The following is an 11,568-nucleotide window of genomic DNA, read 5'->3' as shown; positions in this document are numbered from 1 at the left end:
GATAGAGGGGAAATCTTTTAGGACCTAGATGAGAAAAACATTTTTCACACAGAGAGTGGTGAATCTCTGGAACTCTCTGCCACAGAAGGTTGTTGAGGCCAGTTCATTGGCTGTATTTAAGAGGGAGTTAGATGTGGCCCTTGTGGCTAAAGGGATCAGGGGGTATGGAGAGAAGGCAGGTACAGGATACTGAGTTGGATGATCAGCCATGATCATATTGAATGGCGGTACAGGCTCGAAGGGCCGAATGGCCTACTCCTGCACCTATTTTCTATGTTTCTATGATATGGGGAGAAGGCAGGCACGGGTTATTGAATGGGGATGATCAGCCATGATCACAATGAATGGTGGTGCTGGCTTGAAGGGCCGAATGGCCTCCTCCTGCACCTATTTTCTATGTTTCTATGTAAATATTGAATATTTTATATTTATTAAATAACATGAACTGGAGAAGCTTGATTGGGCTAATATAATGTTGGAACAGCTCCATCCATGGATAGTTTTGTGATAAGCTGATACTGATCAGTTTTATGTTCTTGGTGTTTACTGAAAAAAGTGCATTAAAAAAATGATGTACTAATACATATTTTATTGCGTTCCTATGACCATTACTACCTTTTTGGGAAATATATTCCAGCATATTAGTGGGCAAGGAGATGGGTTATGCTTTTTATGGGGACTGAAATCAAATCAAACAGTAAGCATTCAGGCTAGCAACAGGGCTTAGAGTGATGAGTCCAATAAGAAAAAAACATTTACAACGATCACTATCATAACATGGAAAGCTCATTGTTCAAAAGCAGAGAGAAAATAGCTATTGTCAGGCATATTGCTGTGGAAAGTATGGAGTTGAGTTGAGTTGAGTTTAGTTGGTACAGTGAAATGCTTTTGTTGCATGCGAACTGGTCAGTGGAAAGACAAGACATGATTACATTCAAGCCAAGTGAATAACGTGAATCGTGTTTAGTGCAAGATGAAACAGGTAAAAAGTCTGATCAAAGATAGTCTGAGTGTCTCTAATGAGATCAGAGAGCCTCCATTGTAAAAGCACGCAAAAGGGTAGAGAACAAAAGAGGCACGTAGACCTATAATCATAGGATATCCAGGGATAGACATCTGCCCCAAATAGTAGACCTTTATGAAAATAATAGCTTGAGTATTGACATAGTGTCAGGAATCTTGTAAAATATCCCAACAAAGTTTTCAAAGAACATTAGACACTGGGCCATGGTAACGTACTTGTCGAGATGATGACGAAAAGTTTGGTTCATTATGCAGATTTTATGGCCATCTTAAAGAAAGAGAGGGTTATAAAGAGGTTTAAGGATGATATGCCTGAAATTGGGCCATTGGTAGCCAATACGATGGCGGCCAGTGGTGGAACAATTAAAATCCAGGATAAATAGGAGGGCAGCTTTGTAGGAGCAGAGTTACCATGGGAACTTGTAGGGCAATGGTTAGCCTTGGGGCACCACCTCAGCAAAAATTCTTAGACAGAGTGGGTTAACATATGATGAGCATTTGACGGCACTCGGCTTGTACTCGCCGGAGTTTAGAAAGATGAGGGGGGATCGCAATGAAATTTACCGAATAGTGAAAGGCCTGAATAGACTGGATGTGGAGAGGATGTTTCTACTAGTTGGAGAGTGTGGGACAAGAGGTTATAACCTTAGAATTAAAGGACATTTCTTTAGGAAGGAGATGAGGGGGAATGTCTTTAGTCAGAGGGTGGTGAATCTGTGAAATTCATTGCCGCAGAAGGCTGTGGAAGACAAGTCAATGGATATTTTTAAGGCAGAGATAGATAAATTCTTGGCTGAACAACATCTAATCTTGTGTGTGGACTCGATAAGAAGAAGAAATGCATAGATGGGATCTTAGGAAGATAGTGGAGACCTATGGGATTAGAAATAAAGTAGTGAAAATTGGCAATATGCTCCACAAGTTCAATGTTGACCACATACTGCAACAATAGTACGACTGTAAGACAGAAGATGTTTCTGAAGAGCATCTCACAAATAGCCAAGGCGTCTTAGTTGGTGATGATGTTGTTAAGAGGCACATTGAGGCAATATCACTGAGACCGGAATGGGATAATGCACCAATGACATTTGGAAAATCTAGTTCCTCAATGTAGATGGCACCAACACTGCGAAGAAGGTTACAGAAAGGGTGCAAATGGGTAATATTAATAAATATTAGAGTAGAGGAATCGAGGACCAGAGGACATGGGTGAAGTGGAATAAATGTAATAAGAGTCTGCGGGGTAACCTTTTCACACAAAAGGGTGGTGGATGTATGGTACGAGCTGCCAGAGGAGGTAGTGAGGCAGGGCCTATCACAATGTTTAAGAAACAGTTAGACAGGTACATGGATAGGACAAGTTTGGAGGGCCAAATGCGGCCAAGTGGGCCTAGTGTAGCTGTGACATGTTGGCTGGTGGGGGCACATTGGACTGGACAGCTATTTCCATGCTAAATGACTATCTTTCTAGACTCAAAATGCTGAAGTCATTGCTGAGTTCCTCCAGCATTTTGTGTCTATCTTTGGTAAAAAAAAAACAGCATTTGCAGTTCCTTGTTATCACACAGATAAGCAGAGTACAGGAAGAGGCCCTGCAGTTCACAATATTTGTGTCGAGCATGATGCCTAGATAAACTAATCTCATCCGCCTGCACATAATCCATATCGCTCCATTCCTTGCCTATCCTCGTGCCCATGTAAAAGCCTCTGAAATGCCACATATCTGCCACCACCACTCCCAGCAGAATGTTGCAGGCACTCACCACCCTCTGTGTAAAACACTTGCTCGTGCAACACCTTTAAGCAATCCCCAGTTTCACCTTAAGGCTATGCCCTCTCGTCTTTGACATTTATTCCTGAGGTAATGTCCTGACTGTCTACCATATCTATGGTTCTCATAATTTTATACGCTAAAATTAAAATATCTTTGCTTGTGAAGAATAATTGCTCCTTTCAGGCTGCCTCTTTTTAAAGATTGTGTCATATGACTAACTCTTCTCTGACAGGCAACCAAGTTTGTAGTAGGTTCAAGAGAGGCTGTCAGTGAGAAGAATAGCGAGAACACACTTGTTCTGAACTCCTTGTGTCTCAGGTGTATTTGTCTGCGTTCTCTGCAAAGATTCTTTTGGACTTTAGATCTCTATGGAGAATATAGTTCCCAAAGGTAGCATTACCAACTATGCAGCGATCCTGCCACTCAGCACGAGTTGTAAGCTAGATTGCCCCTCATCTTTTGGTACAGAGGTGAACATACTTCCACTATCCGAGTGGATGTCTAAGCTGATCATTAAGAAGAAGACACCAGAGACTGCAGATGCTTGAATCTTGAGCGAAAAACAAACTGATGGAGGCACTCAGCAGGTCAGGAAAGATCTGCGGAGCTCTCAGCATGCCGTGCACGGCAGAAGTTTCCGGACAGTCGCGTGTTGCAGAAGCTCCCGGTGGCGTGAAGGTGGGAAGCTGCGAGCGGACCCCTGCTCATCCCCCCCATGGCTGGACGCACAAAGACACGGCGAGCGCTGCATGTAGTGGGTGAAACCGCTGAGCCACTCCCTGCATGTCCCCCAAAGGTCAGAGACTGGAGAGGAGGGAGCTGCCACCAACAGACATGAGGAACAAGGCCGGTAGGTGAGGGAACCGGGGTTTGGTCTACCGTGCCTTCCAGCTCAGCTGCGGGAGGTGGCCCCGGGGCACCAAAGGTGGATGGGCGAGGAGAGGGGCAATGGTTCGTCCAAGGAAGGCCACGGCTGGAGGCCCTGCAGCAGCCTGGGGGCATGCCTAGATCGGGCACCATTCATAAGACCTGGACTTCGAAAATGGTACCCAAACCTGGCACCTCTTGCATGAGGTCTCAGTGGACTATTTCTGTACACTTTTGTAATCAGGGATAATGTTTAGGAATGGCAATTACTGGACTGTATGTAAAATAATAATTTTAGTGTAAATTTGAACATGTGGCAATAAAGCACCATTGAACCATTGGACGAATGGATGAACAACGTTTTAGATCGGGACTTTTCGGACTCACGTGTTCAGTCTGAAGAAGGGTCCTGACCGGAAACGTCTGTCCATTCCCGTTCATAGATACTGCCTGACCCACTCAGTTCTTCCATCAGTTTTTATTTTTAGCTGATCATCAGTTGCTTAAGATGAATGAACAGATCATGTGGTGGGAATGTAGAGTTGAGACAGAAGAGTAGCCATGATTTTATTCAAAGGCAGAGGATGCTTGACTCTACTCTTCCTCGTATATATTATTAGTATTTCACTTCATTATTAATGTAATTGTACGTTCAGGATGTACCCATTTCAAAATTATTTATTCCTGTGATTTCATTGGGTAATAAACATAATTTAAATTCCCAGCTTGCACACCTACTCCATCCCCAAACAAGCTGGCAATTTTTCTGACTGCTTTTCTGTGGAAGCAGAAAAAAAAATCCCAAATATGAGCCAGTCGGGAAATTAACTTGGACAGTGAATGCGACTCAGTCTGGCAGGCAGCACATAAGTGAATCCATCTACTCAGTTAAAAGTGAAGGCATGGTTATATTGCCAAGTGAACATGACTTTTGAATGCCTTTAATGTGACCTAGAAGAAGGAGATGAATTAACCACAGTAAAGTTTCACGACTTGTCACGTGTGTACAAAAGGAACAGTTAAAAAGATTTACAATTGACCCCGTGAAGGTTTGGCAATTGTCTGCTTGGTTTTAGTTTAGTTTAGAGATACAGCGCGGGAATAGGCCCTTTGGCCCACCGAGTCCACAGCGATCAGCAATCCTTGCACTATCCTACTCACACCAGGGACAAATTTTTCATTTACACCAAGCTAATTAACTTACAAACCTGTACGTCTTTGGAGTGTGGGAGGAAACCGAAGATCTCAGAGAAAACCCACGCAGGTCACGGGGAGAACTCCGTAGAGACAGCACCCATAGATGCGATTGAACCCGGGTCTCCGGTGCTGCAAGCGCTGTAAGGCAGCAACTCTACCACTGAGCCGTCGTGCCACTCCAAGTTTCCTTTCTTGTTTAGCAATGCCACAATACACTGCAGTTGGCGCTAATAGGCAAACAGTAGGGTGGAATAACTGAGCCCAGAAAATCGTGAGATCAGTGTTTGCCCTGCAGCATCTCAGCAATCAAATTATTACACTTCAGTTACTTTCCAGTCAGATTAGATCACTCCACGAGGCAGGGTCCTGTGGGGATGTCATCAACACTCCCTGTTCATTGAGCTTGTAAATAAAACAAAAATAATAGTTTATGATGAAACTGGGTTGTTACTTCTGGGTGCTGATGGATGAAACTAACCTTTTTTAAATCAGGGTGTTTAAGAAGGAACTGCAGATGCTGGAAAGTCAATTTGAGAAATCCGAACCAATTAATCCCTGGTATCCAGTGTAATCTTTGAAATATCAAATGTACCCAAATCCTAAACTTACAATGCAACAAACTGAAGACGCTGCATCAGTGATTATTGGAAGAGCAACGGAAAGTTTTTTTTTGGGACAAATTCAACCACACATTGAAAATTGGCTTTCCTCAATCTTCTTCTGAAATAACAAATTTTCACTTATTGAGAGAGGCCATACTCCATGAGCCATAGAACCTTGTTCCGTGAAGAGGTTGGACATTGATGAGACACTTACATGTCAAAGGGCACAGGTTGTAGAGGGCATAGTAAAGGTATAAGGATAAATAACATTGAGGGTTAATCATTGTATGAATAATGATAATGCTGTTGAGCCCATTGCACCAGAGTACCGTTTTGGGTTGAGACACTTCTTCAGGTGGAGTATTGTGGGAATTAGTCCCACAAATAAAAACAAGCAGGATTGAGACTGTGTGGAACCTCGTTTGTACAGCAAATGTAGTAGAAACCACAAGACTTGCAACTGGGTCCTTAACTTTTTATCACAACGGCAGCAGACAGTCAGGGTGGGCAGTTGGACATCAAGAACCATCGCCGTGAGCACCCCAAGGCTGTGTCCTAAGCCCCCTGCTGTTTAGTCTGCTTACACATGACTGTACTGCTAGACTCAGTAACAACTATATTAACAAGTTCGCTGATGACACAACAGTGGTGGGTCTCATCAGCGACAATAATGAGTCGGCGTACAGGATGGAGGTGGAGCTGCTCACAGGATGGTGCAGATCCCACAACCTCACTCTCAATGTGGAAAAAACTAAGGAGATGGTGATCGACTTCAGGAGGCCGGGAAAACAACATCACACTCCGCTGTATATTGATGGAGCTGCTGTGGAGAGTGTCAGCAGTGTGAAGTTCCTAGGACTCCACTTGGCGGATGACCTGACCTCTACGACCAACACCACAGCAGTGGTCAAAAGAGCCCAGCATCGGCTCCACCCTCTCCGGAGACTAAGGAAAGCAGGTCTCCCTACTGCTCATCTAAGAACCTGCTACAGTGGCACAATCGAAAGCATAATGACGTACGGCATCACTTCCTGGTTCGGGAGCTGCAAGGCTTACGTACAATATCAACTCAACAGGATATTGAAGACCGCCAGCAGGATCATTGGTGCCCCACTCCCTTTCTTGTTGGAGATATACAAGAAGCATATCTTAAGGGGTTGGACAGGCTAGATGCAGGAAGATTGTTCCCGATGTTAGGGAAGTCCAGGACAAGGGGTCACAGCTTAAGGATAAAGGGGAAATCCTTTAAAACCGAGATGAATCCAAAATTCTTAAGGGGTTGGACAGGCTAGATGCAGGAAGATTGTTCCCGATGTTAGGGAAGTCCAGGACAAGGGGTCACAGCTTAAGGATAAAGGGGAAATCCTTTAAAACCGAGATGAGAAGAACTTTTTTCACGCAGAGAGTGGTGAATCTCTGGAACTCTCTGCCACAGAGGGTGGTTGAGGCCAGTTCATTGGCTATATTTAAGAGGGAGTTAGATGTGGCCCTTGTGGCTAAGGGGATCAGGGGGTATGGAGAGAAGGCAGGTACGGGATACTGAGTTGGATGATCAGCCATGATCATATTGAATGGCGGTGCAGGCTCGAAGGGCCGAATGGCCTACTCCTGCACCTAATTTCTATGTTTCTATGTTTCTAAGCGGAGCATCAGTAGAGCCATCTCCATTATCAAGGACCCCTACCACCCCTACCACCCATCATACCACATCTTCTCTATTCTGCCATCTGGGAAGAGGTACAGGAGCATCAGCTGCAAAACCAGCAGGATGCTCCTCAGCTGCTTCCCACAGGCAATAAGACTGATTAACGGACTTTGTCCCCTCCCCAAATATCGCTCACCAACACATTCAACCTCGTCCATACTCTGACAGTTAGGCACCTGTCAAAGTAAAGCCACTGTAAAGCCACTGTCGGTCGGAATGTCTGTTTTTATTCTATTGTAAATTTTAGGCCTACTTTCTGTTTTTAGACATGGTAATTTTAATTTGTTTTTAAAGCTCTATGTATTTATCCTTTTTTATTAACTACACTGAATGGAAACTGATCGAGCAACGTTTTTTTGTTTCCTCTGAGAATGCGAGTACTCAGTGAAAGTGATATTAAAGAAATACTGAATACTGAACTGAATACTGAAAAGACCACCCTCGGAGAAATGTAGCACAAGTAAAGATTGCTGAAGATGTTGATAAACAGTATATGGTAAGGAACAATTTTGAATAGTTCCCAAAGTACATAACATTAATGGATAGTTTTCTATCAGATTCTTTAAATATGTTGAATTTGTTTACATATATTTCCATATTCAACAGATCAGAAGCAACATTGACGAGTTCATAAGAATGCTAGACTATCATATTTTTGGAGAGTGTCCTAAATTGCCTATTAGGCCAACATTCTTCATGCATATTTTGTGCAGCTGTATGTTATTTTGGCCATACCTGATTCCAGGGGTCAGCATGGCACTGTTCAATCACGTGTCTACCTAGTCTGGTTTGTGCCTCCATCTTTCTTTATCTTTCATTACGTTTCTTCATGGTGTCTCAAAGCCACGCACTTCTGCTCCTCCACATCCCCCTGCAATCCTTACTTTTCCAAGATTGACAATTGTCTAAGATTAATTTCGAAGCCACAAAAGCTGGGAAAATATTTGTCTCCAATATACTCCACTTACCTTTAAATGCAAATGTTCCTTTTACTTGGATCTCAGAGATGGATTTTTTTTTCTCATTAGATTTGCTGTCAGCACAAGGCCAAGACTACACAGGCAGCTATGAATAATTATTCAAATGCACCAGCAATGGAAACTGGAATTAGTGTGCTCACTGTCTTGTTGGCAACCTTTGCACCTGACATGTGGACAAAGGCTTTAAACTATATTTAAATGACTGGTAATCTATATTTTATATATAGTATAGGCGCCACCACACTATTCTTAAAACTGCACTTGCTGTTTGATTTTGTTCGCATACGTTTCTAGGCTCCAACTTTGCAGAAACTGCAGCTATCTCAGTGATAGCTCGACACTGTAGTAGCTGTAACCCCTAATTCTCACTGGAATTTAGAAGGATGAGAGGGGATAGTAGACAATAGACAATAGACAATAGGTGCAGGAGTAGGCCATTTGGCCCTTCAAGCCAATTTGGCCCTTCAATGTGATCATGGCTGATCATCCCCAATCAGTACTCCGTTCATGCTTTCTCCCCAAATCCCCTGACACCGCTATTTTTAAGAGCCCTATCTAGCTCTCTCTTGAAAGCATCCAGAGAACCTGCCTCCACCGCCCTCTGAGGCAGAGAATTCCACAGACTCACCACTCTCTGTAAGAAAAAGTATTTCCTTGTCTCCGTTCTATATGGCTTACTCCTGATTCATAAACTGTGGCCCCTGGTTCTGGACTCCCCCAACATCGGGAACATGTTTCCTGCCTCTAATGTGTCCAAGCCATTAACAATTTTATATGTTTCAATGAGAATCCCTCTCATCCTTCTAAACTCCAGAATGTACAAGCCCAGCAGTCCATTCTCTCAGCATATGACAGTCCCGCCATCCCGGGAATTAACCTTGTAAACCTACGCTGCACTCCCTCAATAGCAAGAATGTCGTTCCTCAAATTAGGGGACCCAAACTGCACACAATACTCCTGGTGTGGTCTCACTAGGGCTCTGTACAACTGCAGAAGGACCTCTTTGCTCCTATATTTGATTCCTCTTGTTATAAAGGCCATCTTGCCATTCGCTTTCTTCACAGCCTGCTGTACCTGCATGCTTACTTTTATAGACTGATGTACAAGGACCCCCAGATCCCGTTGTAATTCCCCTTTTCCCAACGACGCCATTTAGATAGTAATCTGCCTTCCTGTTTTTGCTACCAAAGTGGATAACCTCACATTTATCCGCATTAAACGTCATCTGCCATGCATCTGCCCACTCCCCCAACCTGTCCAAGTCACGATGCATTCTCATAGCATCCTCCTCACAGTTCACACTGCCACCCAGCATTGTGTCATCTGCAAATTTGCTAATGTTGCTTTGAATCCCTTCATCCAAATCATTGATGTATATTGTAAATAGCTGCGGTCCCAGCACCGAGCCTTGTGGTACCCCACTAGTCACTGCCTGCCATTCTGAAAGGGACCTGACAATAGACAATAGGTGCAGGAATAGGCCCTTCAAGCCAGCACAGCCATTCAATGTGATCATGGCTGATCATCCACAATCAGTACCCCTTTCCTGCCTTCCCCCCATATCCCCTGACTTCGCTATCTTCAAGAGCCCTATCTAGATGTTATAGAAACATATATACAATTCTTAAGGGATTGGACAGGCTAGATGAAGGAAAAAATAGTCCCGATGTTGGGGGAGTCCAGACCCAGGTTGGCCCAGTTTAAGAATAAGGGGTTGGCCATTTAGGACTGAGAAGAGGGGAATCTTTTTCACCCAGATTCATAGTGTGGAAACAAGCCCTTCGGCCCAACTTGCCCACACCGGCCAACAATGTCCCAGCTACACTACTCTCCCACTTGCCTGCGCATGGTCCATATCACTCCAAATCTGTCCTATCCATGTACCTGTCTAACTGTTTCTTAAACAATGGTACAATCCCAGCCTCAGCTACCTCCTCTGGCAGCTTTATCCATACGCCTACCACCCTTTGTGTGAAAAAGTTACTCCTCGGATTCCTATTAAATCTTTTCCACTTCACCTTGACATGACCTTCAAGGAACCATGCACCTGTACTAGATCCCTCTGCTCTACCACACTACCCAGAGGCCTACCATTTACTGTGTAGGTCCTGCCCTTGTTCGACGTCCCAAACTGCAACATCTCACACTTTTCTGTATTAAATTCCATCAACCATTCCTCTGCCCACCTGGCCAATCGATCCAGATCCTGCTTTAAACTTTCGCAACCAGCTTCACTATCTGCAAAACCACTCACTTTTGTATCATCAGCAAACTTGCTAATCTTCCCCTGTATGTTCTCATCCAAATCATTGATGTAGATGACAAACAGTAACGGGCCCAGCACCGAACCCGGTGGCACACCACTAGTCAGAGGCCTCCAGTCCGAGAAGCAACCTTCCATAATCACCCTCTGCTTCCTTCTATGGAGCCAACTCGCTATCCATTCAGCTATCTCTCTTTGGATCCCATGCCATCTAACCATGTGGAACGCCCTCTGAAATCCATGTAGACAACATCTATAGCTCTGCCCTCATCTACCTTTTTGGTCATGTCTTGAAAAAATTAATCAGATTTGTGAGACACGATGTCCCACGTACAAAACCATGCTGACTATCCCTAATCAGCCTATTGCTGGGTTCTGTTGCGGCCAAGTTAAGGGTCTGTCCCACTTGCGCGACATTTTCGGCGACAGCCCGAAGAGAGGTTGTTGCGGCGTGGTCGGGATGTGACACGGGGTGATGCATGTAGTGACGTGCGGTGTCTCCCTACCGCCCCTGGATTTTGGAATGTTCAAAATCATAAGGTGACATCTGGGTGGCTTAACATGTCGTGCGCCCTGTCACACGCTGACGTATGCTGTCCTGCGGGTGACGCCCGGTGACGCGGGTATATAAAGCGCCGACTTTCAAAACGTTTTAGATTATTTGGATGAAGGTAGCCAGGGGCAAAGTACCCATAAAGAATGAAAAGTACAAAAAGTACATAAATGTACAAAGTACATTATTAAGAACATCTGAAATGATGTTCTTTCTAATGGTGAAAAAATAAAGATCTTTTTGTCTTGTTGAAGTTCATTGGAGTTGATGTAAATTGTATTGTCAGATCTGACTTTTGTTGTTGAATAACATTTTTGCTTAAGTATGATGTTCTTTTAAATATGCCATTAAATATATACAGTTACTATTGTTGAAGTTAAACCTTTCTTGTTAAACAAATTGTTGTTTTTCAATATGATGTCATTTTTATGCTGACGTTAAATAAACAATTTATTTCATAAAAAGTTATTGGTCCTTAGATTTATTGTAGATAAGATCATTTCCAATGTGATTATTATACATGTTTATGAAGGAACTGCAGATGCTGGAAAATCGAAGGTAGACAAAAAAGCTGGAGAAACTCAGCGGGTGAGGCAGCATCTAT

This window comes from Leucoraja erinacea, chromosome 13 (genome assembly GCF_028641065.1).
Source record: "Leucoraja erinacea ecotype New England chromosome 13, Leri_hhj_1, whole genome shotgun sequence".
Taxonomy (NCBI): Eukaryota; Metazoa; Chordata; class Chondrichthyes; order Rajiformes; family Rajidae; genus Leucoraja; species Leucoraja erinaceus.
Note: the sequence above shows the minus strand (reverse complement) of the source record.